Source organism: Trachinotus anak, unplaced genomic scaffold, assembly GCF_046630095.1.
Source record: "Trachinotus anak isolate AG129_WGS33_773 ecotype Australia unplaced genomic scaffold, CSIRO_AGI_Tana_v1 ptg000007l, whole genome shotgun sequence".
Classification (NCBI taxonomy): domain Eukaryota; kingdom Metazoa; phylum Chordata; class Actinopteri; order Carangiformes; family Carangidae; genus Trachinotus; species Trachinotus anak.
This window is the reverse complement of record NW_027273858.1, coordinates 22,882,419-22,907,705: the sequence shown is the minus strand read 5'-3', so window position 1 is coordinate 22,907,705 and position 25,287 is coordinate 22,882,419. Positions and strand designations below refer to the sequence as shown.

The window sequence follows — 25,287 nt, the reverse complement described above, 5'->3', positions numbered from 1 at the left end:
TTGTCTGTCTTGTGTGCTCTACGCCACTGCTAAAGGCAAATTTCCATTCTATGTAAGTTTTATGGACAATAAAGTAGTCTGAGTCTGCAGGTACAGGTACAGAGGCAGCCATCTTCGTACATGTTTGACTATTTACCTACAAACCTAGAATTTATTTAGTTACACAGATTTTCAATTTATTTGCTTTTGAACATTTAAAAAATCTTGTAAGTTTTGCTGTTGCTTCATAGGCAGTATTAGCATTATCAGTCTCAGCAAGAGCTTCAGCCATTGTTGTGTTTGCAAGACAGGAGTTTATATAATGCCCTCTGAGCAGTGCTACTTCTTAAGAGCAGACCGTTACGCTACAGTGACTAGGTACTGGAAAGTGAGGAGACAGTCCAACCAGGCTGGGGCTAACTGGTTAGCATGCTAACTTCAGTAGAAATACTGATAGAAATACAAGCAAAACAAGAGTTAACACTGCAGTCACTTTCCACCACTTGGTGAGTAAAGGACTGCAGTTTGGTAATGAATTCTTCTTCTAGACTAGTAAATAAACAGCTTTTAATGCTAATGTTAGCTATGTAGCAATAGCCAGTCCCAACTCCCAAGAACATGGGAACACCATATGATCATGTCACAATGGGAACGCTAACAGTGTTGGTGACACCACCTGCTCTGCCAGGCTCTCCTGACTACACTCCAACAAAAGCTACTCTGTTACATCAACTGTCCAATTACAGACCACAAAACTTAACCTCACCTTCAAACTAACAAATCGGATTGCACCAAATATTAGATTTTGTCTTTGAAAACAAATTTTTTCTTTCAAAAGGATTTACATTTAAAAAGGTTCAGAGACATCAGAGCAATATTTAATTAGTAAAGGCTTTGCTTAGATAGGACTGTTCTCCCCTGGATGACCCTCAGGTCTTGCCCTGTTGGTGGGTCTGAAAACATCAGTGCAAATTTTAAAGTCAGCACAGTACTATGGAAATTATTAACAGTTGTGGCTTTAACTCATAACTTCTGCTGTCACTGCTGGTTAAGTTGAAATGCCTGCTGGGATCCAAAAGCAACCTGGATAAAGTGCGTGGAGCCAGAACACAAGTGGGCAGGGGCATAAATACAGACTTTGGGTCAGTTCTGGCTGAGAGGAAGCACATGAAAAAGATTTCCTATCAGATTCTAGCTGCTGTGTGCCTGACCCTGACCTTTAACCCTGACCTATTAGGGAAAAAGATATGGAGAACTCCTCCATAGGGATGACTGAAAAATATCATTTTAACAATGCAACAAAACAAACTTGGTTGTTCAAAAGTTATAAAGTTATTAAGTAATTAAGTTAATGATATGTTTTATAGCTAAATAATTTATGCAACATAAGTTAATAATAATAATATTTTGTAACCAAACAGTAAAACTGATCTCATCATTTCAGCTTTGTTCCTTAACATGTGCATGACCTACATCATCATTTATTTACCAGCCTGTAATGAAGGCTAAGTAACTGGCTGTTAGAAATTTGGCAGCTGTTTAACATAGTTTCACTGAGTTTTATTTTCATGCAAACTTCAATGTAATTTTTAAGAGATAGAGTGGAATCTGCTGGGGGGAATATGGGTTATATTATAATAATAGGTCCTACCACAGTAAGCAGGGACTGCTGGACTGTATGTGGGTTATTATAGACACTTTAAATGGGGGCTGGTGCACATTATGTGGGCTATCTCTCAGTTAAATCTGGTCAAATGAATTCATGGTTTAGCCTACTATAGGTACACATTTGCGTCACATGCACCTCAGAGACAGAGGTTTTTTGTCTAAATTGATATACCACCATACATACACATATACTACACAGCAAGGTCATTGCTAGGAACGTACCTCACATATCTCTAATCCTCCTCAGATATACAGTATATACACTGACACACAGAAGCCTGTAAGCCCTCAGATATATAATTTTCTTCAAATGTACCTTTTTGGACTGGTTTGGGTGTATCCTCGGTGCCCTTTTTCAATCTGAGCTGCCGACTCATCCTGTCGCGTCCCATCTTTCACAAATCACACAGCGGCAGGGCTGTGATCAGAGCGGGACAATTTGTCAGCTGTATGCATGAGTAAGCAACAGATTCACCATCCATTACAGTGACCAGACAGAAGAGGGTGGAAAGAGAGGGGATGGAGCAGATTGCATGTGTGTATGAGTGTGTTTTTTGGCACTCCTGTCCTTGTGAGAACTAGTTTGAATGTCAGACCCTCAGAGGGAGGGTGTTTTTGCAAAGTGAGGATATAGTTTGGTGGTTGAGCTTGTGGTTTCAGAATTAGAGAACTGAGGTTTTGGTGAGCTGGCTCAAGGAAAACGTCGATATCAAAATCACCCTTTGTTGTGCTTTCTGTTGACTTTTTGTTTTATCATATACAGTGAGTTTTAGTGTTTTGTTGAGGTGAAGCGTTGAGCTTGCTATGGTAGAATGATCATCTTTTTCTGCTGGCCTGCTAAAGCGCATTTGAGACATGGAATTGTGATGCATGATACAGTGATTTTACATTATTTTCACTCTGCCCTGCAGGTTTTCTGGCTGCTGGTACTACTTTATATCAGAAGCTTTCAACTAAAAAATGAGGCCATAGGTCGTGTGCAGCAGGTTATATGACTCACAGCTACATGTTGTTGCTTGGCGACATCTAGTGGTCGTAGTAATGATGACAGGAGCAAAGGGAAAAGTGTGGTGATGTAGTTTATAGAGCGACAAAGTCCACATCAGGAGGAGGTTGGGGTGGATGGATGAATATGACACAGGAGAGAGGTGTTTGATTCCCATGTGACAGTGGCAGTTTATGTTGTTTCTATTATCCACGATCCATGAGCTAACGACTTTGTATTTATTGTAACCACGACAACAAAGATTGTATAATGTTGCAGAAGTGCGTATTTTAACCCAAATCACCATCTTTCGCCAAACCTAACCAAACCACGGCTGTAAATTATTGTAACCATGGTGACAAAGGTCCGGTACACTGCTGTTAGTACAGTCCACATGTTATAACCATGACAACCAAGATCTGGTAGACCTGCTGCCATATGGGCACTATTTGAGGAGACACTATGGGTTGTAACAGAGGGTTAAAAAATGACCTGTATGGTGAACCACTTTAAAACTTTTATTGTAAAGAAACTACAGGAGTTAGGACACTGCTCTGTGGCGGCACAATGACCACCTGTATGGTATTTTCATGCAGGTGGGAGGTTCATTCAAATGAAGCAGCAGAATTGTTGGTATTTTAGTGAAACAGAATCATGTCTCTATGTGGTGCCATGTCAGTCTGATGCTGCTTTGGTGATTTTATCAACGAGAGCAAACTAAATACTTTCAGGTAATGAAGGCAATATTGTAATAATACTCAAGATGTTAATTGACTGCACTTGTATAACACTTTTCTAGCCTTAGAGGACATTCAAAGTGCTTTATAACACATGCCACATTTGCCCATTCACACACACATACACTGCTGGAACAGTCATTAGGGACAATTTGGGGTTCAGTATCTTGCCCACTTCGACAGGCAGACTGGAGGAGCTGGGGATCAAACCATCAACCTTCTGATTAGTGGACAACCTGCTCCATGTCCTGAGCTACAGCTGTAAATAAATCATTTTAATTTAACACCTGAAAAATCACTGTTAACTCATGGACACCGTTTGATCTATAAACTAATATGAGTGAGTTTTACAGTATCTGTCCAGAGCTGCTTTTTACTGTATGAAAATCTCCTCCTCCACTTCATTAAATCCCTGCAGCATCTGAAGGCAGTGGGACACATGTTGATAAATCTGCAGCCTCAGATTTGAGAAGAGCCATCACACAGGCCATCCACTGCGTTAACCTTCATTAAATCACCTTCAAATGACACCAGGTTGCTACAAAGGGCCCAAGACACAGAGCTGACAACCTGCTGAGATGACTCATATAAAGTATAAAGGTATAAAGTACCATAGGAGACAATGCCAGAGGGATTTCCTCTCCACTTTCTTCATGTGCTCATGGACTGACACATTCATCAGAATCGGAATCAATTTCTGAAGGAAGCTTTTGTACAACTTTTATTCCTGTTCTTCAAAATTAATTTTGTATCCAGAGGAGGAGCGTTTCTGAATCATTTCTGACAATGTCATTTTCTCTTTTTCAGCTTTCTCTTATAGCAAAAGTGATGTTTCATGTTTTATTCTTGATGGGCAAATGCTGTTGTGTCATGTTTTATGATATGATTAGATATGGAATACAGTAGAATTAGAACACAACTAGCACTGGATTGATGTGTTCATATAAATGGCTGCATCAACATTTGAATGCCTCCACACCAGTGACAGGCTGGGCCAGAGGCACGATGATCGCCCTTTTCTTATGAACGCAATATCTCAGTAATGCTTCGAGGGAATTTCTTCAAATTTGGATTTGAAGATTCACTTGGAAGAAAGGATGAAATTTTATTTGGTTGTTAAAGGTCAAAGGTTGAATTTGATAGTTAAAGGTCAAGGTCAAAGTTCACTGTGGCCTCACAAAACACCTTTTTGGCCTCTTGAGTGTGATATCTTGTCCGTCTTGTTGCAAAATCATTACATCTGGTACAAATAGTCACTCGGAATCATGGGTGAACTGATTTGAATTTGATAGCAAGAGGTCAAAGGTCAAAGGTCACAGTGACATCACAAAACACGTTCTTGGCATAACACAGAAACTGTGTGTTAACCTTGTATTGTTGTTACTCAGCCAGTGTTTGTGGGTCTGGGGGACCCATTGCATTTTGTGGTTTTTAATGCCTCACAATCAAACACTTTTATGTTAAAATATTCAACAGATGTTTACTTCATCCCAATTACAAGCAGTATGAACAGTATATATGGTTAATATTTGCCCTTTACCTTTGTTAGATCACATTTATAACTTATTATTTAAAACATAATAAAGAAAATCTATTAAAATCAAGATATGAGTGGAAACAAATTTACAAGTAAAGCAAGGTTTTTCAAAAATACTGACTTTTATTTCTTTGCACAACACAAGCTGAACACATGAACACATAGAGTAAACATATCAGTCAAGACAACACATCAGCCCCATTGAACACATGGCCTTTAGCCACTAGCTTATACAACACATGAGGGGCAGAGTTTTACTGTGTGTGTGTTGCAGATATACTTTTTGCACTTGATGCATGTATATTGTGTTTTTCTGTCCATCTTGGGTCTGCACACTTCGCACCGCTTCTTCTTGTTGCTGGTGTTCACAACCTAGAATAATGAAAAGATCAGGAATTTTACTAACACCTCTCTCTCTAACAAGACATGAGTGCCAGACATGTACTGCAACAGCATCACACACTTACTTCAGGCTCTGCAGATTGTGGTTCTGTAGGTTGGGTGGATAGGGCACCAGCATTCTCCTCCTGAATCCTCCTCACGATGGCTGTAGAGGCTGGGGTTCAGGGGACATGTTGTCTTTTCTCGATTTGTGGTCTCACCAATGCCTTTCCCAGATCCTCGAGAAAGAGGCGTCTCTTCTGGAGCTTCCCTCTGTTCCACTCTGGGTTCAGTGCCATCCAAATGACAAAGGCGTTGTATGCTGAGATGTCCAACATGTCAAAGAATATCACCAGTGGCCAGCGTAGAGTCCTCCGTTTGCAGCTGTAGGCCGTCACCAGCTTGTCCATGTTGTCTACCCCTCCTTTTGTGGCATTATAATCCATGATGATCTCTGGTTTGTGATGTTCCTGGTCACAGATTCTTCCATCCCCGTGCAGTGTACTCATGAGTACTACAATCTTGTCTTTCTTTGGCACATAGGATACCAGAGATGTGTCAGCCGTGTACGCAAACTTGGAAGACTTGACAGGCCTGTTCTTTGAAGTCAGCAGTTGAGGTGGGACCTCTGACTTGTTTTTCCGTATTGTTCCCACCATGGTCAGCTTCCTCTTTAGGAGCTCCTGTCCCAGCTTGTGCGAGGTAAAAAAAATGTTGCATGTGATGTTGTGTCCACTGAAACCCTGAGACATGTCCAGGACAGCTCTCATTCCTTGGTTTTTCTCGGGGGCTCCTCCATCAGGTTTCCCTGTGTAGACTTGTAAGTTCCAAGCATATGAGGGAGTGGCATCACAGGCAGCCCAGATCTTTATACCATACTTTGCCGTTTTAGATGGTATATACTGCTGATCGGTTGTGATAAGAAACCACACTGGCAAAGCTATATTTATAGTGTCCCGCCTCCAATTTGTAGCAGATAGAGTGTGAGAAAATAAAGATTCCCGCAAGACAGAGGATCAAATGTGCGGGAAAACGGGAGCAGACAGTGCTGATGCTTGAATTTTGCAACAATGATGCAACCTTGTGTGGGAACCGCAGGTGCAGAAACACAAAACTCACATTTACAGCCACTCTTTCGCTCTCTCTCTGTCACTCTCTCTCTCACACACACACACACACTAACAGCAGGCCCAGACAGGAGGAGTACAGAGTGTAGGTACACAGAACATCAGTTTCCACACTTCTATTAGCCCCGGGTCCAGTGGACCCGGATATCTTATATGTAATAGAAATGTGTAGGGAGGGTGTACGGTGTGTGGTCATTAAAAATGTATTCTGATATATGTTCTTCACAGAAAATTAGCCAAGGCCAGTGAGTCTGAGTTTGAAAAATTAATTAATTGTATCATTTTTCTTTTAATAAAAAATGAAAACGGGTCCCACAGACCCAAACACCACATAAGGGTTAATTATGACACAAATGTCTAATAGGATTAAATGAAACGATGACATTTTATATTCAAAGGGTCCAGGGTCAACTTCATTGTGACATCATAATGTTCTGGCCATTAATTAACTCTGTAACTTAGGAAGATGAGATTGTGGCCATATTTTCTGCAACTTGGCTGGTTGGTGGAGGCAAATAACCGTGAGGCAGTGATTCTTATTTATTATTTATAGATATCATCATTGTCAGTTTAAAAAAACACTGTCACCAGGTGTAGCAGCAGCAGCTATGTTTTAATAAATGGTTTAAATTTTAACATTTGTTCAGCGCTCAGTGAGAGGAGTGACAGAGGTAGAGGCACTATAACTTTCTGCTGCTTTTTCATTTTTCCATCATTTTATTAGGAAACCTAACTTACATACATTCATGCTTTCCTGTGAAGGAAGAGAGATTAGCAGAGTAGCAGCCAGATTTTGTAGTGGCCCCACACAACCAGAACCTCTCTGCTTATAACCTAAAGTCTTCACTAGTGAAGTTAGCCCAGGATTCAAAGGATATTCAAATGGGATTATTATTATTATTTTTTTTTTCTGATTCATCAATCTTTTCTGCCATGTTTGGGGTTTTGTGCTTTGTGATATATGAACAGTGTTGTGTAAGACATACAGTGACCTCCAGCAGGTTATTATCAGGATGCAAACAGCCGCAGTCAAGATCACAAATCATTCTGATCTGATGTTTTTCCCTTTAAACATCCTGTTATAATACAGCTTTGATTACAATTCTACTTATTATTAATGTAAATGAGTCTCATGCTATCTTAAGGATAGATATGTACATATCTGTCTGTGTATGTTACATATTCTGTACATCTGTGTGTGGCCTCAGTAGGTACACAGCCATACTCACACACCATGTAGGACATATATGTAAACAAAACAGTGACACAAAGCTTTTGCCTGGTTAGATTTTACAGCAGAGATCATTTATAAGGAGAAAAAGTCATACTATTTCAGTCAGATGTTCATCAGACAAAGTCATGATACTAGAAGAATAATGTAATAGTATTTCAATAAAAAAAGAGCAATATTTTCAGAATAAAATGTTTTCCCTCGTAAAAAAAAAAACATCCATGTGACCAATATGCAGCTCTGGTCTGAGCCACCTCCATGTCCTCCTTTGCTTGGGGTTACTGCCACAGGTCACAGTCAGACTGAGCTAATGCACACAGCCTGCATAGTACTTCCTGCGGCAGCTGAAGAAGTTCAACCTGCAAAAGACAATGATGGTGAAGTTCTACACCTCCATCACCGAGTCCATCCCTGCCTCCTCCAGCACCACCTGGTACACTGCTGCCACTGCCAAGGACAAGAGCAGACTGCAGTGCATCATTCGCTCCGCTGGGAAGGTGATTGGCTGTAATCTGCCATTCCTCCAGGACCCTGAGGTTAGCAGGAAAGACTGTGGCTGACCCCTCCTACAAACCTTTTGAGTAACTCCCCTCTGGTGGGAGTCTGTGGCCCATCAGAACCCCCCCCCCCATGCACGTTTCTTATGCATCAATTACAAGTTTCTTATGCATGTTCTTGTTTTTCATAGCGTAATTATTGCACATTCCCCCTTTCATATTGCACATTCCATATATTTGTATAATATTTACATTTCTATTTATATTCAAGCTATCTGATTTTCACCTTTTATTGCATTGTCATGCACCAAAACACCAAAGCAAATTCCTCACATGTGAAAACCTACTTGGCAATAAACCTGATTCTAGTTATGCTTCTGGTTCTGAAAGCAGAGCACCAGCAGCTTCAGCTCTCAGTCTAGGCCGAGTCTAGACAGGATCCGTTCAGCCACGAAACACAATCACTGTAGTTCTGTCTGTAAAATGGGAGGAAACAGACCTGGCGCAAAATCATGCTTCAGGTGATTGTGTGTGTAGTGTAAGTGAAAGTTTAGGGGGCCTGTGTACACAGCTGTACTGATTAAAATAGGACCCCATTTTGTGTGTGTATTTATATATATATATATATGATGGATATGAAGAAACAGTGCAACAAACAGCTTCTTATAAAACCAGTTCTGCAGAACTGTGCCGTTGCATAAACTTTCAATACATTGAAGTGAACACACACACACACACACACACATACACACACACACACACACACACACACACACACACACACACACACACACCTCTGGTGTGAATGGCCTTTGGCCACAGGCAGAGTTTTCACAGTAAACTAACCTTGATCAATAACCTGCTTTGGACCTCAGCAAAACCCACTGCTCTCCCTACTGCTGGATTTCAATATCACGCCCGTTTGAACACTGTAGCCATGGGCCAACTGTGTGTGTGTGTGTGCATGTATGTACAACTGCAGCTGCTGCATGTATTTACGAGAACTGGTGATCATGTGTGAATGTGTTTGTGGCCTCATGTGTGCTTAAAGAAATCTTTGTGCATGAATATCATTGTGTGTGTGTGTGTGTATATTTGTGTGTGTGTGTGTTTTGGTATGTGTGTGTCTCAGTAAAGCCTCGGGGTCTGCTGTGAATGGTGCTAACTGGCCCTCTGAACTCTTCCCTGTGAAGAGAAAGAGAAAGCCACCGGGCATGTGCAGAGGACAGCATGCCATTTACCTGGGCTACGGATGTTTTTTAAAACTGGCAAGAGGGACTTCCACACACACACACACACACACACACACACACACAAACACACACACACACACACATATACAGAGCATACTCCTGCCTTTTGCCTCAAACGCAAAAGCACACCTTTGCTCCTTCGCCTCAAACACAAACACACTTCAAAAGTTTTTTTTTCTTCCATTTTTATTTTTGGAAGCGATACAGGCAGTTGTACCCCTGCGTTTAAAGAGCCTAACCGCTCTCTTCATGTGCCCTTTTCTCACTTCCTGCCTCTGCAAAAAGGCACCACCGCGCCAAGAAAACTTACTAGTTTACATCCAGCACAACAACTAGCAAGACAACCTTTTGCCTCTCCAAGGTGTTTGTCTCACAGTGCTCTTTATATACGGTGAAGTGGGGCCGTGCATTCAGCGACTGCTCCAGCTGGAGCTGGGCCTTTAGCAGAGCCTGATGGTATTTCAACCGGGGTAAATAGTCAGAGAAAGCAGCTACTGGTGAACTCTGGATGATGTACATACCACATAACAGCATGTACAGACATGGCTGAAAGTGCTGGTACCATTATACCTCCTCAAAACAATACGCAGCTCCTCCTGTAAAGTGTTGAAATGAAAAGCTCTGAAGTCATGCATACCTGCATGCCTCTGGTTTGTCATCAAATAAAACAAAGAAGCTGTGAAATGAGATGAATTCTTGCTTTTTCTACAAAGATCTTCTAAATAAGCCTGGACAATATGATTCATATTCTAATAGAAGTGGTGACAAATAAGTGATTTTGTCTTCAGTTAGTATCACAGGTTTATTCATTCAATCATATTTCAATAAGCTGAATGAAGTTCTGTAAAGATTTGCTTAACATGGTCTAGGTGAAGGTTACCTGACCATCTCCAAGCAGCTTGATGTGCCTGTGACCACAGCTGCTAATGTTATTTAGAAGTTGAAGGTCCATGAGTCAGTTGCCAACCTCCCTAGATGTGGAGAACAAATGACTCCAGACTGAACAGGTGGACAGTTTGAATGGTGGAAAAAGAATCAAGGAAAACCTCAAAACAGATTCAAGCTGACCTCCAAGATAAAGGTACAAAAATATATTCTTCACTCTGGGCTCCATGGAAGATGGCTCTTACAAAGAGAAACATAAAAAACTGATTTAGCTAAAAAATTTACCTAAAACGCTTGTTGCCTAATCACACTGCTCCTAGGCAAAGGTCCTTTTGACAGATGAAACTAGAATTAGAAGCTTTCAAAGATAAGAATATCTTCCCCGCTGCGAAACATGGAGGAGGATCAGTTATGTTATGGGATTGCTTTGCTGTGTCTGGCAAAGGGTTAGGTTTGAGCATACATCTGAAAACAGCCAAGAATGGATGAGAAGAAAACAGTGGACCGTTCTGAAATGGCCTGTCCTGAGTCCTGATCGAGTGGAACAAGTCGAAGCTCACAGACAGGAGAAGGCACCAACCAAACCTGAGGCTACATCCACACTGCTACATTTAAATTTTAGAATGCCATTTTAAAATGAAAACAGTGTCCGTCCAAATGACTGTTTTAGCTACATATCAGAAACAATCTCTGTCCATACTATCACACTGAAAAGGCAAACAGACATGACCATTCATGTGCACTGGGCATGTGTGAATCGATGGAAACAGGAAACAGATTGTCTAGTCTGTCTGCTACATCTATTAAAGAGATGTAGGACTTAATACCTGCACCAAGGTTTTCTACTGCACTGAAGCTTTACTGATGTCCTTCACTTGTAAGTCACTTTGGATAAAAGCATCTGCCAAATGAGTAAATGTAAATGTAAACATATATGTAAATGTACTCTGCAGCTTATAAGTTGCAGAACATACTACAAAAGAGGAACAGCAAAGATAGTTGTATGTTTAAAATGCAGAATTTAACTGCACAACAGCTGCTAGCAAAGGCAATAGGGTCAGTAACAGTTGTAATTCATTATCCATGTTGCTTTCAGCACTGGTAGTCGAGGCTGATAAGAGCCAATCAGGGAGCTACCATGGGTGCCTATGTCATTGTTTCCAAAAGTCTCTGTTTTTGCCTGTCCTGACCACAACCATAGACTGTGTATAAAAATGGCTCCAGGTCTGAAAAGTGAAGCCAATGCTGAAGAGCCTTAAACCTGCGTTCTACCTATTGACCATCAGGGGGCGACTCCACTGGTTGCAGAAAAAAAGTCTGATTGTATTGAAGTAAGTGAAGTTTTCCTAATGAGTTTATGGTGTCAATCTCTAGTTTCAAGTCTTCTTCACTACAACATGATGTTCATCAAGAAAATAGACCATAAAGCAGGGTATGCATGCACAGTGACCTGCCTGACAAGATAGAGTACAGAGCAGGTCAGATCCACCCCTCCCTCCTCCTCAGCTCCACCTTCTCCTCCAAATATGGTTTCTCCTGGTTTAAAAAAAAAAAACAAGACAGTGACGGTCAAATTACAACCTTGAGGCTTCAAAATGGCACTTCACAAACCAGTGGGTGACGTTACGGTGTGTTGCCACTTGACTACAACACAACCCTGGAGTTTTCAAACTAAAAGCAATGTTTCCAAAAGTCTCCATTTTAGGTGTCAAAAACTCTGGAGTAGTGTGGATGGCAGGTGAAAAGGTAGTGATGTAAAACCAAAACGTAGTAGTGTGGACGTAGCCTGGGAGAAGTGGAGCAGTTTGCAGTAAGAGGTCAGCCAAACTACCAGTGTGTAGAAATCTGTTTAAGACCAATAAGAAAGTGCTCGGTTGAAGTGATTCTTAATAATATTCAGTTAAGGGTCCCGATGCTTTTGTCAACACCATTTTCATTTGTTGTGTTATTTAAAATAATAACTGACAACGAAAACCAAAAGCAACATGTCTGTTCTTTTATAGATAAAAAAATTCAACTTATCTCAGGTTACCAACACTTTCAGCCACACCTGTATATGTTAGAGATGAACTGCTTTCCCCGGCAATGAGCAATGGATCAGCAACACAAACCCATCATCTGAATCTGTGTGTGTGTGTGTGTTAATTTGTCTAATTGTACCTCACTATGTGTGTGTGTGTGTGTGTGTGTGTGTGGTTTGGTGGTTGAATACAGCTGACCCAGATGTGTTAAGTGGGTCATGGGAACACCACCGCCCACACACTGGGGGTTATGGGTAGGCAGAAGCGTTCTGGTGCGTGTATATGTGTGTGTAGATGGGATTAGGACACTGGGGCAGTGCCCTGATTATTCTAGATTAGTTTTGGGAATTCATCGCTCCTCCTCCCACCACACTGATAGTTAATATTATGTATGGAAACTTTGGGATCTCACATTTAAAGTTCATTGTGTTTGAACAGTGTTGGGCTTGTAACGACTCCTGCAGCTTGTTTGTTGGTTAAAATAATATGTTAATGTTAAAAATCACAACTGGTTAGTATTCAATTTTGCATCTCATTAAATTAATTTGATTTCAGCAATTTTGTTTTTATTTTTCATCATATCTTTTCCTTATGTAAATTTCGGAGGTGTAAACTTGTTTTTTATTTGACTGTATACATTGTAAAGTCAGGATTTCTCAAAAAATCCAGTGTGAAAAATGGTCATCCGTCATTTTTTCAAAAGCGAGCACTTTGTTTCTTGCCTCAGCTCTTCATGTCATGGATTTCACCAGATGTTGCTCTGTGTTGACATGACTGCATAAAATCATTTCTGCAGATCTGTCAGCTGCACATTTAAGTTGCCAATCTCTTGTTCTACCACATCCCAAAGGTGTTCTACTGGATCCAGGTCTGGAGACCGAACTGAACTCACTGTCATGTTGATGAAACCAGTTTGAGACAACTTTAGCTTTATGACATGGAGAATTATCCTGCTGGAAGCAGCCATTAGAAGATGGTAAACTGCCATGACAGGGTGAACATGGTCAGCAACAATACTAAGATAGACTATTGCATTCAAACCATGATTGATTGGTATCATGGGGCCATAGTGTGACAAGAAACCATCCTTACCACCATCACACCACCAGCACCAGCCTGGACTGTTGACACAAGGCAGGTTGGGTCCATGGATTCATGCTGCTGATGCCAAATTCTGACTCTACCGTCTGCTGCCTCAGCAGAAATCCAGATCCATCAGACCAGGCTAGGTTCCAGTCTTCAACTGTCCAGTGTTTCCACTGCAGCCTCAGGTTTCTGTTCTTGTCTGATGTGGTCTTCTCCTGTTGGAGTCCATCCACCTCACGGTTGGATGTGTTGTTCATTCTGAAGATTTCCTGCTCACCTCAGCTGTAAAGAGTGGATATGGGAGTTACCGCAGCCTTTCTGTCAGCTCCAACCAGTCTGACCATTATCCTCTGACCTCTCCTGATATTTATCTGCAGGATTTTATATGTAGCACTGCTACCACGTGATTGGCTGATTGGATAACTGCATGAATAAGAAGGTGCAGAAGTGTTCCTAATAAATTATATGTTTAACCATTAATAATTGTTACATAAATCTGACCTATACAATAAACAAAGAACATCAGAATAAGCTTCTGTATAAACATCTTCAATTTGCTTCAAGCTAAAGTAATAATTGCAAAATAATTGTTATTACACTGAGGTAGAAAAGTTAATGTACTCAAAAAGAGAAGAGGAAGTAAAGCCTGATGAAAGCATAATTTTTTAATACGCCTCGATATCAACGTACCTACATTTTCTTCTTCTACTTCAGACAAAGCAAAGTATGAGAGTCAATGTACCTTTGATATGTTCACATAAATGTAGCTGAAAGAATCATGCTCTATGTCACGTTACTCCGGAAATTTTCAGAAATTAGGTTAAGACCTTTAAAGCAGTTTGATGGAAAGACAGTCGGTGTTGTCATGATGTCTGTTGACTTCCAGTCGTACTATAAAGCAAATTTATTGTTATTTGCTTTACTATTTGTAACTGATGTTGAAATGGTGATTTGTTTCTGTTTATTACAGGAAGAAGTATCACCACGGTTACAGCATTAAGTACTCTTCCTCTCCTTTGTTCGATCTGGTGACGACCTGATTAGTGACTGGTGCTCCTCTTGTCTCTTTCTGCTTGTGTCCCCAGTGTGAGTGGAAATGGGACATGGAGCCTGGGTGGGACGGCACGGAGGAGAGATGGCAGCCAGGGTGGCACGCTGGCTGGAGGAGTGCCAACTGCATCATCATCCAGGTAGGAGTCCATGCCAACTCTGCCTCTACCTTGCTCTGTCTCTCTGAAACAGTGGCCGTCATGCTTGCTGACATTCAAAGTTTGTTACCTACATTACCCTATTCACTACTTTGTTTTCTTTACATCACCTGACCAGTGGTGAATGTCAAACCTTACCTTTTTAAGTACACTTATAGTACACACTTATACTTACACTTATAGTAAATTAAGGACTTTACATCATCACAACATAAACTCGCGTCTCCACCCTTCACATCCCTGGTGTGCTGAGATTTTCCAGGGCTGAAATGTGGAGCTACATTTCAACAAACCTTTTTTTTTTAGACAAATACTAAAGAACTGGGTCGGAGAATTAAGAGAATTAACAACAATTAAAAATATTAGTTGTTACTAAGTAGGCTAGTGTATCACTGCCCAACACTAGTGAGGAGTTGCTGTCTTTAGTCCAAGGAAACTATCCTGAACCTGACTGATGAGAACTAATGTGCCGTGCCATATTAAGTAGCCACAGCAGCTCATTTTAAAATTCTTTTAATCACCTATAAATCGCTACATGGGCTGGCCCCACTTTATACCTCCGAATTACTGTGTCCACTGACCATGGTGAGATCGATGAGGTCTACTGACCAACACCCTCTGGTTGTCCCTAGATCGAGGTTTAAAACCAAGGATGACCATTTCTATACAGTTGTGGTGGTGCCCACTCTTTGGAACGGTCATCCCTTACTTATAAAAAAATGCTTACTCGACAGTTTAAAGGTTCCATGTTTTACACTTTTCTGGGGAGCCTCTCTTCTGGTTGGCTGACTGTTTTCAGAGTGATCGAATAAAAATATAACAGATTTCAGGTAAACTAAATAAAAACAGAGACCAATCACACAGTTTTTAACAACTTCTTTAAAGCTCCCATATAGTATAAAGTGAGGTTTCCATGTCTTTTTTTGATTATAAAGTAGGTCGAGGTTTTATATTAATACTGTGAAAGTATCAAAGCCTCGGTCCACAGAGAAATACACACAGCCTGTATCCAGAAACTGAGCCTGAAAACGAGCTGTCAGGACTTCTGGAACTTTGTGATGTCTAAACAAAGCAGTCACCACCCCAAGCCCTGCCCACCTGGACCCACCATCCAACCCTGTAGGATTTGGTTTCTCTGAGTGTTTACCTGAATTCTGCTATATTTTTATTTGATCACTCAGAAAACAGTCAGCCAATCAGAAGAGAGGCTGTTAAGCTCTCTTCTGATTGGCTCACTAACATGTTGTTTCTAGGGCTCCAGAAAGAAGCCTGAGAGAGGAGATGTAAAACTACACTGAGATGGTTTTTGGTTCTTAAAGCCACAAATATATCTTCTGATGAATATCAACACTTCAAATAAAATGTAGGAAAAGTATAAAATATGGGACCTTTAAAGTGAATGTACTCTGAGCTGAGTTAGGGTTTCATCTACTGTATTAGCTGAATTTTGTCAATTCAGAATCTTTTCCTGGAATTCTCCCAATTATGAAGCACTTTGAGCAGCATTAGCTTGTTTTCATGAATGCACACAGTGTTTAGTACTCTCACTTAATGCTACTATCCACATGCTGTCTACCTTGTGTCCAGACAACCAAAAGACACTGGCTGTGGGACAGATTGAGAACATCGGGTGTTTTAATTCAACCAATGTTAGCCTGTTAAACACGGCTGCTCAGGCCAAAGTGGCCCTCGGCTACACACTCTAATGGTTATATGCCTCAGTATGAGCCAAACACATCCCCTCAGCAGACAGGTCAAAAGCTATAAACTCAGAGTGGGCATGTGCCAGAGAAAAGCCCTCATGCACACACACACAGCCGCTACAAGCCTGTGGCCAGATGGCGAGTAGACAGTGGTCAGGAGCAGCCAAGTGGTGTCCAGTGAGGGATACCCTGGCCAACCAACGCCTCCAGGCAGGCTGGACTCACTCAACATGCCTGGTGTGTGTGTGTGTTTGTGTGTGCATGTTTGTGTAGACAGAGTGAGAGTGAGAAGCTGAACCTGTCATCTGTGGCTTTGCTTTGCTGTTTACTGGCCAGACAAGGTGATGAGAGGTCTGAGTTGGATTATAGTCCTTCCCTAAACATTCAGGATTAGTTTTTTATCTCCACGGAGGTTGTAGAAGCAGACACTTTAGATTGATGATTGATGATGTTTTTTGTGCTCAAATTGATAGCCAGCATTTTTGATGGGGCCCCTGACATATTGTGCAGCTGTCTCTGTAGCTGCAGCTAGTTTAGGTAACATTACATTTGTGTGTATTTTTATTTTAATTATTATGGTTCTATTCTTTTTTATTTTTTTTATTTTAAGGTTATATTTATGTTAATTTTAATGTCTAGTTTTATATTTTGTCTTTTTTTAAATTATTTTATCTATGTATTATTTATCTATCAATGTACTTTTCATTTAATTATCTATTTATATGCATTTCTCAGTGTCTTTTGTTAATTTAGCTTTCTATAACTTTATAATTATTTTTTAAACATCCATATCTCATTTGTTATTTTATTTTATGAATTTTTTTGGCCTCTGCCTGAGTCCTTTAGTCCAGTCTTTTGACCTGTTATGAAGGTAACACTCACTGAATTAATACTAATTAGCAGATGACCTGCCAGTACCAATGGTTGTCATTTTACCCAGTGAAAGTGATGGTCAGTGGCAGATAGAAATGAGAAGCTGCAAGCTGCAAGTTCTGCACACTGATCACTGCTAATAAGAAACAAGGCGTCGCAGTCACAGCTCAGTGACTCTGTGTATTTTGCCACGTCAGAATTCAGAAGCACCAGTTCACAGTACAGTACACACAGTACAGGGAAATGCTGCACTGGAGAGCTGTGGGAAATTTTGGTGTGGTAATTTTCAACTATTAACTTAAATTTTAACTAACTTTAACTATTTCTTCTGTGTATTACTCCTAATGATTGTTTGACATCAAGCCTCTTTTTTGTTTGTTTTCACAAACAGTATTAAAGCCTTTTTAGCTTTATAAAAGTCTGAAAAAGCAGAGTAAAATATGTGTGATTTATTTTTTTATGAATCTACAGTATATCCATTCCCTATGGACAGATATTGAAGCAAACACTCATAGCATAGATGTTAGTGAAACAGATCTCACCCCCCTATGGGTGGTCAGTACCTTCCTTTGGCATGGCCCTGCTTGGCAAAAGCCCAGAGTCCTTGAGGTAAGATGGCACAGACCAGCTGTGCAGTGGCCAGCGTCTCTATATGTGTTGCACACAGTACAAGTGCCACCAGGCTAAACACACACACACATACACACACACACACAGGCTCAGGATAGCCAAAGCTGAATCTAGCGCCAAGTCCACTTACGGGCCATGGGAGGATAAACTCGTGCTTTGGCCAAATACACACACACGTGCAGCCAAAACCAACCTCGACCACTCTGTGGCCAAAGGCATTTGCAGCACAGTTCCACTCAGCTGGGAATCCCAGTGTTTGGTTCTCCATCTCTCTGGGAAAATCCATCTGAGATGAAAGAGTGGGAGGGAGGGGTGGTGCTGGGGAAAGAAAAGCTGGTCAATCAAACATTACATAGTGTTAAACACTTCATTTTCAATCCCAGCCGATTCCATTCCCGCCAGTGTAATTGCCACTGTACTACCTGCCACCAGTGGTCCTTTATGAAATGACTTCTGAATTGAAGCACGACTTGAGGAAGGGTCCCATTAAATAAGAGCTGGCTAATTACTTTGTCCTCCCTTTTGTCCTGTGCTATCCAGGCTCTTGCCACCATTCATATATCTTACTGTAATGAGTAAAGCCAGAGCCTGGCACCTGTGCTCGGTAATTAAACATATAAATTCTCCCCACACAGAAATATGTGTACTCATCAGGATTGATTTATAAGGCTCTCTAAATTGCACAGTTGAGCTTATTTTCATTTGCTGTTTTTTTTCCAAGGAACTGGGAAATGGAGAGTCATTCATCAGCTCAATGGTGGAAAGCTTGATCTTTTAAAACACTTGTCTTCTCAGACTAAAGTTTCCGTCTTTCCATTGTTACTGTTTGTGTTGTCAGTGACGGTGGTGATGGGAGACTCCCAGGCAGGTCTTTTGGATCCTGGAATGAGCTGTTACACCTTCATAGCCAAGAACCCCAATGAGAAATGTACTTATAAAAGTGCGCTATGATCAAGTAGGGATCCAAATGAAACAGGTCTATGACTCATTTATGGTCCCTTCTGCTCATAACTTACGCATACTGGACTTAAGGAAACACTGAAAGCAGCAGAAGGATCAGTTTAGGTTTGATGCAGTTTTCAGCTAATACTTTCTTCTTCTCAGTATGAATATGGAAAGTCAAATTTGATGGGTTTTATACCAAGCTTTTCGTTTTACTTCTCAATATGAAGATAAGGTTTTTAAGTATTGTTTTTTCTTTAATCTATGAAAACAACCTTTGAGAGGCAAGTAAAATTTTTTTTTACTGTTATGTTACTTGCTTAGAAAAATGATCCTGGCAAAAAAAAGAAATTCACCTGCCTTTCAGGGCTTCTATAATTTTATAATAACACAACACATTTGCTGCGTAATTAATCAAGCAATATTATTATATATTAAATTATTATGTATTAACTCAGTGGCACCCCACTTCAACAGTGTAGCTCAATAATAGACTGGTGCAAGAAAGTTCCCCCTCTGCCCTAAAAACTGGATTTTGACAAAGAAGTCAGAACTTAAGGTACACACTTGTTTGTTTCTGAAGGGTTCAACCCCATCTTCTGGTCATGATGACCTGACCTCATTGACAACTGAGAAAACTTCATCTGTGTGCTAAAACCATGACATGCAATTGGAAGTAAGCAACTGGAAAAAGCTAGAAAGGAGAGATAGTGGAAGATGTGAGCACAGATGCTAATAAAGGCTAAGGGAAGTTACGCCTCCCCCAAAATGGCCATGAAAATATTGTGCTGAAGCTTTATGTAAATTCCTTGGATTGCTTGTTGTTATTTATTTATTTAGGGCAAGACAGACAGCTGAGAGACAGAAGCCTCTTGTTAATTATGATTTCTCTTATATGTCATAAAAGCGTCAGAAGATGCTTCATGTCATTCAACATCTGTCTGAAAAATGAAGGCAAAGAGCCAGGGACATGGAACCAACATATAGGACTACTCAATTGCTAAAAATAAAAAAAATTACACATCTAAATTATACATAATAATGAAAATAAAAATTCTTTACTGCTACGACTATTACTTTTTGATTTATGCTTAAAGATCTAGTAGAGGTTAGTGACTTTACAGTGAGCTTACTATACATCACTATAATATTTCATATTTTCTATTTTTCTCCAATAACTTATAGACCATGTCATTTTTGACCAAATTTATGTTTGGTTAAATCTATCAGAATCAGAATCAGAATCAGAATCAGAATCAGAATCAGTTTTATTGCCAAGTATGCTTTCACATACAAGGAATTTTTTCTGGTGATTGGTGCAATTGATCAGCAACAGTGGGGCTCTCTAGCCTTGTTGATGAGGCTAATAGCAGATGGGAAGAAGCTATTTTTGTGGCGAGAGGTTTTGGTCCTGAAGGACCGCAGCCTCCTGCCAGAAAAAAAAACTTACCTATCGTAAGTAGGTCGAGTTTTTTCCAGTTCAACATTACGGGGAGAATTTGATGGTTAGTTTTCTGTCACAGTACACTGTTAAAGTTGAACAGTCAGACAGTATTTTAGACTTATTCTTGTCTAAGTCTAATTCTTGTGTTATCAAACCGCATCATACCACATCGTCTCCATGTTGGAGTGGCCATTGGTATAAATGCAACTTTTCCTGGGCTATTACAGATGTTGGGCTGGTGGCTCAATGAGAAAGAAATAAAACATCAGAAAGAGACAGAGAAAGAGGGAGAGGGAGGGTGGGTGGGAGGGAGCATATTGAATGAGACATCATAGCCATCAGAGTGCTCACCCATGTGATCAGATAATCTGACTATTTACAAATATACACTATGTACACACCCATGGCCTAGGTACAAGATGCCATCAGGACTTAGCTGCCCCCACCTGATGCTAAGGTCAACCTTCTGGTACGCCTCTTGGACGGATCACACAACCCAATGACAGAGCCTTGTCTTGGACATTGCTTTCCCAAGGCAGTTAGGTTTGTAAAAAACAAAGAGCTGGCCTATTGTCTGTCAAACATTTCCTGGAGGAACTGGGGATAGGCAGAAGAGAGCACCTACCTATCTGAAATTGCACCATGATTGCAGCTTTCCCTGCTATAGGAATATGCTACCATAGTTGACTGAGCCAAGGCTCCCTACAAAAATTGCAGATTTTTCCACAATTTTTGTCATCCTCATCCTCTGTAGGAATGAGAACTGGAGGATGAAGAGAGGGAAAGCATACAGGGGGTCCAGTGGCCACTGATGGTCTCTTATTATGGAGATTTAAGAGGGGACAGGTATATGTCTCCTTGAGGCAAAGTGATCAGCTATAGCTATACCAAAGCAGTCCCAGATCTCATGTACCACCCTTGGTGCAGCCTCCATTCTCCAGGAAGTGGGCCAACCCTGGAGAGCTGATGTGTTGCAAGGTTCACCTCACCTGGCACATGCGACCTCTAGAGGCAGAGGCACAATCTCCAGGTTATCCTGGCCCCTGGCCACCAATCGGAACTGGGCCAAGCAAGCCCTGAGGGCAACCTGTCTTCCAGGAGTCAGGGAAAGAGTTCATGCTCTGGCATCCAAACACATATGTAGGAACTCTGTGGACTGTGAGGGCTGGGGCCTACTCTTCCTCCTGTTGAAGTGCAGGACTAGGTGCATTAAATGTTTTAAGAGCCAGGTCACATTGTTGTGGCAATGCTTCTCCAAGTGAGCACACACCAGAGGTCGTCCAGGTAATTGAGGACACAAGACCTTCCTAACGCAAGGATCCCAGGACTGCATCCATGCACCTTGTGAATCTGTGGGGGGCTGTTGATATACCAAATTGGTAGACACAGAGCTTGGAGGTTCTGTCACTTGAGGTAGTGTCCGTGTCCTCCCCGTATTGAGATATGAAAATATGTGTCCTGTAGGTTGATCAAGGCAAACCACTTGCCATGGAGGATGACTTGTTGAACCCTCTTCATTGTCAATATTTTTCATAGTAGGGGGTCTCAAAAACTTGGAGCCCTTGTCAATCTCTCCTTCATTCAATGCATCCTCCTGCCCTGCCAGCTCCACCTGCCCTTATTGGGTGGAAGTAGGCACTGAGGGTGTCCCTGTAGTGGCAGGGGAGGGCATTGCCAGCCCTTTCTGGACCAAGGGGTGATACCTTTAGGTGGTACCCTAGCCTTCCTCACTCTAGCTGACAGAATAAAACAGTTCATAAAGGAGGCCAAATCCTGGCTCGTCATGCATGCATGGTCCAGTTCTAAGCAATGCACACATTGGTCATGACCATCCTCCACTGGCATTCTTATACCCCAATGTACAAATATATGTGTGTGTTTGTTTGTATGTAAATGTTGGTGAAATGAAAAATTAAAATCTGCAGCCAGTGGCACTATTCACCCCTCATATATCCAACATGTTGACATGGAAGCCCAGTGGACCATGTCACCCAGCTTTTTCCCCATTTGTTTTTCTCTTTGGAATAACCCACAGCTACAGTTTTCCCACTCACATTCACACAGCCACACTTGGGCCACCGTGGCGTAGCGTTCAGCTGGTAAGCATGCCCGCCATTTCCTCTGATGAAGTCGGATTTCACGTGAGACAATGACAAAGCAAGCAGACCAGCAAAGCTGATGCTGGAAGCTGCCGTTCTACCATCAGTTGTGTAGCAAGCACGGCACAGGATCCACAGAGAGACCCACAGACCAGCTATCGTAATCACAAACAACACCACAAAACACATGCTAAACCATTCACAACTCAAGTGTCAAGATACTCACACGTCTGACTGTTTGACCATGGTTATCAAGGAATTAGATAGGCCATGCAGGCATGGTGCTTGTCTAACCACTGCTATTCAGTGTGTAGCCACCACAGGTTATGTGTCTTAAGGGACATGGCAACTGATTCTGTTGCCATGGCGCCGCGGATGGCTACCTCGGTGTTTTGGTGCGCATTTTTTTGCCTTATTTTCTTTATAAATCCAGTTTTCTGCTTTGGTTTCCGGAGCTCTTTCACCAGAGAAGAGCTCATTAACATCAGAGAAACAACTCCAGTGGATTTTTTTCCTACTTTTCTCGACTCACCTGTAGAATTATTGGACATTTTGGTCAGAGGTGCACTGACCATTGCTCTCGCAGTGAAACGCCGGAGGAGAGGAAAACGTGCTGGTGCGCTTGCGCGTCTCCGCCGGCGCGGACTCCGCACACCGCTCCCAGGTATCTTTCTCTCCAATGTGCGTTCACTGCCCAACAAGCTGGTTGAACTTCAGCTACTGGTGCAGAGGAACAGAGACTTTTCTTCATCTGCCGTCCTGTGCTTCACGGAGACGTGGCTGTGTGGATCGTTTCCGAACTCTGCGCTGGAGCCGACCGGCTTCCAACTCTTCAGAGCGGATCACAACACAGAGCTGTCCGGCAAAACGAAAGGTGGAGGAATCTGTTTTCATGCTAACAGTGGCTGGTGCAGAGACGTGACAGTGATCCTGCAGCACTGTTCTCCTGACCTGGAGACTTTCATCATAAACTGCAGGCCCTTCTACTCCCCCCGTGAGTTCACCTCATTCATCCTGGTCGGTGTTTACATCCCACCACAGGCCACAGCAGATACTGTGTGTGGACCATGTCATGGTCCACCTGATTCCCACATACAGGCAGAAACTAAAACTGTGTAAACCTGTTGCGAGGACATCGAAGCAGTGGAGCAGTGAAGCCATAGAGGATCTGCGGGCATGTTTGGACTGCACTGACTGGGAGGTGTTCAGGACTGCTTCCAACAGTCTGGATGAGTTCACAGAGGCTGTGACGTCATACATAAGCTTCTGTGAGGACTGCTGTATCCCATCACGCACCAGGGTGAGTTATAACAATGACAAACCCTGGTTCACAGCTAAGCTCAGTCAGCTCAGGAGGCAAAAGGAGGAAGCTTTCAGGAGTGGGGACAGGGACAGGTTTAAAGAGTCCAAGTACAGGTTTAGCAAGGCGGTGAGAGAAGCTAAACGACTGTACTCTGAGAAACTTCAGCTCCAGTTCTCAGCCAATGACTCTGCTTCTGTCTGGAAAGGGCTCAGACAGATCACTAACTACAAACCTAAACCCCCCCACTCCACTAACGACTTCCATCTGGCCAACGATCTGAATGAGTTCTACTGCCGCTTTGAAAGACAATGGGACAAGCCTGACACTAACCTCCACATCAGAGCCACATCAGAACCCCCCTCCTCCTCCCCTACCAAAGGAACGTCTCTCTCTATCCTGGAGAGAGATGTCAACAGGCTTTTTAAGAAGCAGAACCCCCGCAAAGCAGCCGGTCCTGACTCTGTCTCTCCATCATCCCTGAAGCACTGTGCTGATCAGCTGTCTCCGGTGTTCACAGACATCTTCAACATCTCACTGGAGACCTGCCACGTGCCAGCCTGCTTCAAATCCTCCACCATCATCCCTGTCCCCAAAAAACCAAGGCCCACAGGTCTAAATGACTACAGACCCATTGCCCTGACCTCTGTGGTCATGAAATCATTTGAGCGCCTTATCCTGTCCCATCTCAAATCCATCACTGACCCACTCCTGGACCCCCTGCAGTTCGCCTACAGAGCCGACAGGTCTGTAGATGACGCTGTCAACATGGCTCTCCACTTCATCCTCCAGCACCTGGACTCCTCAGGGACCTATGCCAGGATCCTGTTTGTGGACTTCAGCTCTGCCTTCAACACCATCATCCCGGCTCTGCTGCAGGACAAGCTCTCCCAGCTGAGCGTGCCTGATTCCACCTGCAGGTGGATCACCGACTTCCTGTCTGACAGGAGGCAGCACGTGAAGCTAGGAAAGCACGTGTCTGACTCCCAGACCATCAGCACTGGATCCCCGCAAGGCTGCGTTCTTTCTCCTCTGCTCTTCTCCCTGTACACCAACACCTGCACCTCCAGCCATCAGTCTGTCAAGCTCCTGAAGTTTGCAGACGACACCACTCTCATTGGACTCATCTCTGATGGCGATGAGTCTGCCTACAGGTGGGAGACTGACCGTCTGGTGACCTGGTGCAGGCAGAACAACCTAGAGCTAAACGCTCTGAAGACAGTGGAAATGATAGTGGACTTCAGGAAGAGCCCAGGCCCACCCACCCCCATCTCCCTGTGCGACTCCCCCGTGGCTACCGTGGAGCATTTTCGCTTCTTGGGAACCACCATCACACAGGATCTCAAATGGGAGCTAAACATCAGCTCCCTCATCAAAAAAGCTCAGCAGAGGATGTATTTCCTGAGGCAATTGAAGAAGTTCAACCTGCCAAGGACTATGATGGTGAACTTCTACACCTCTATCATTGAGTCCATCCTCACCTCCTCCATCACCATCTGGTACGCTGCTGCCACGGAGAGGGACAATAACAGACTGCAGCGTATCATCCACTCTGCTGAGAAGGTGATTGGCTGCAATCTTCCATCCCTCCAGGACCTGTACACCTCAAGGACTCTGAGGCGTGCAGGGAAGATTGTAGCTGACTCCTCCCACCCTGGACACAAACTCTTTGTGACACTCCCCTCTGGCAGGAGGCTGCGG

The 25,287-nt window shown here is 42.4% G+C and overlaps 1 long non-coding RNA gene across 1 annotated transcript in view; it reads right to left on the bottom strand.

Moving 5' to 3' along the window:
• Window positions 1-22,960, bottom strand: part of LOC139623341 (uncharacterized) — a 343,520-nt gene extending 320,560 nt beyond the window's left edge. Inside the window, exon 1 of the long non-coding RNA XR_011691483.1 lies at window positions 22,819-22,960. This is a non-coding gene — a long non-coding RNA (uncharacterized lncRNA). The remainder of the gene's footprint in view (window positions 1-22,818) is intronic.
• Between the last annotated feature and the right edge of the window lie 2,327 nt (window positions 22,961-25,287).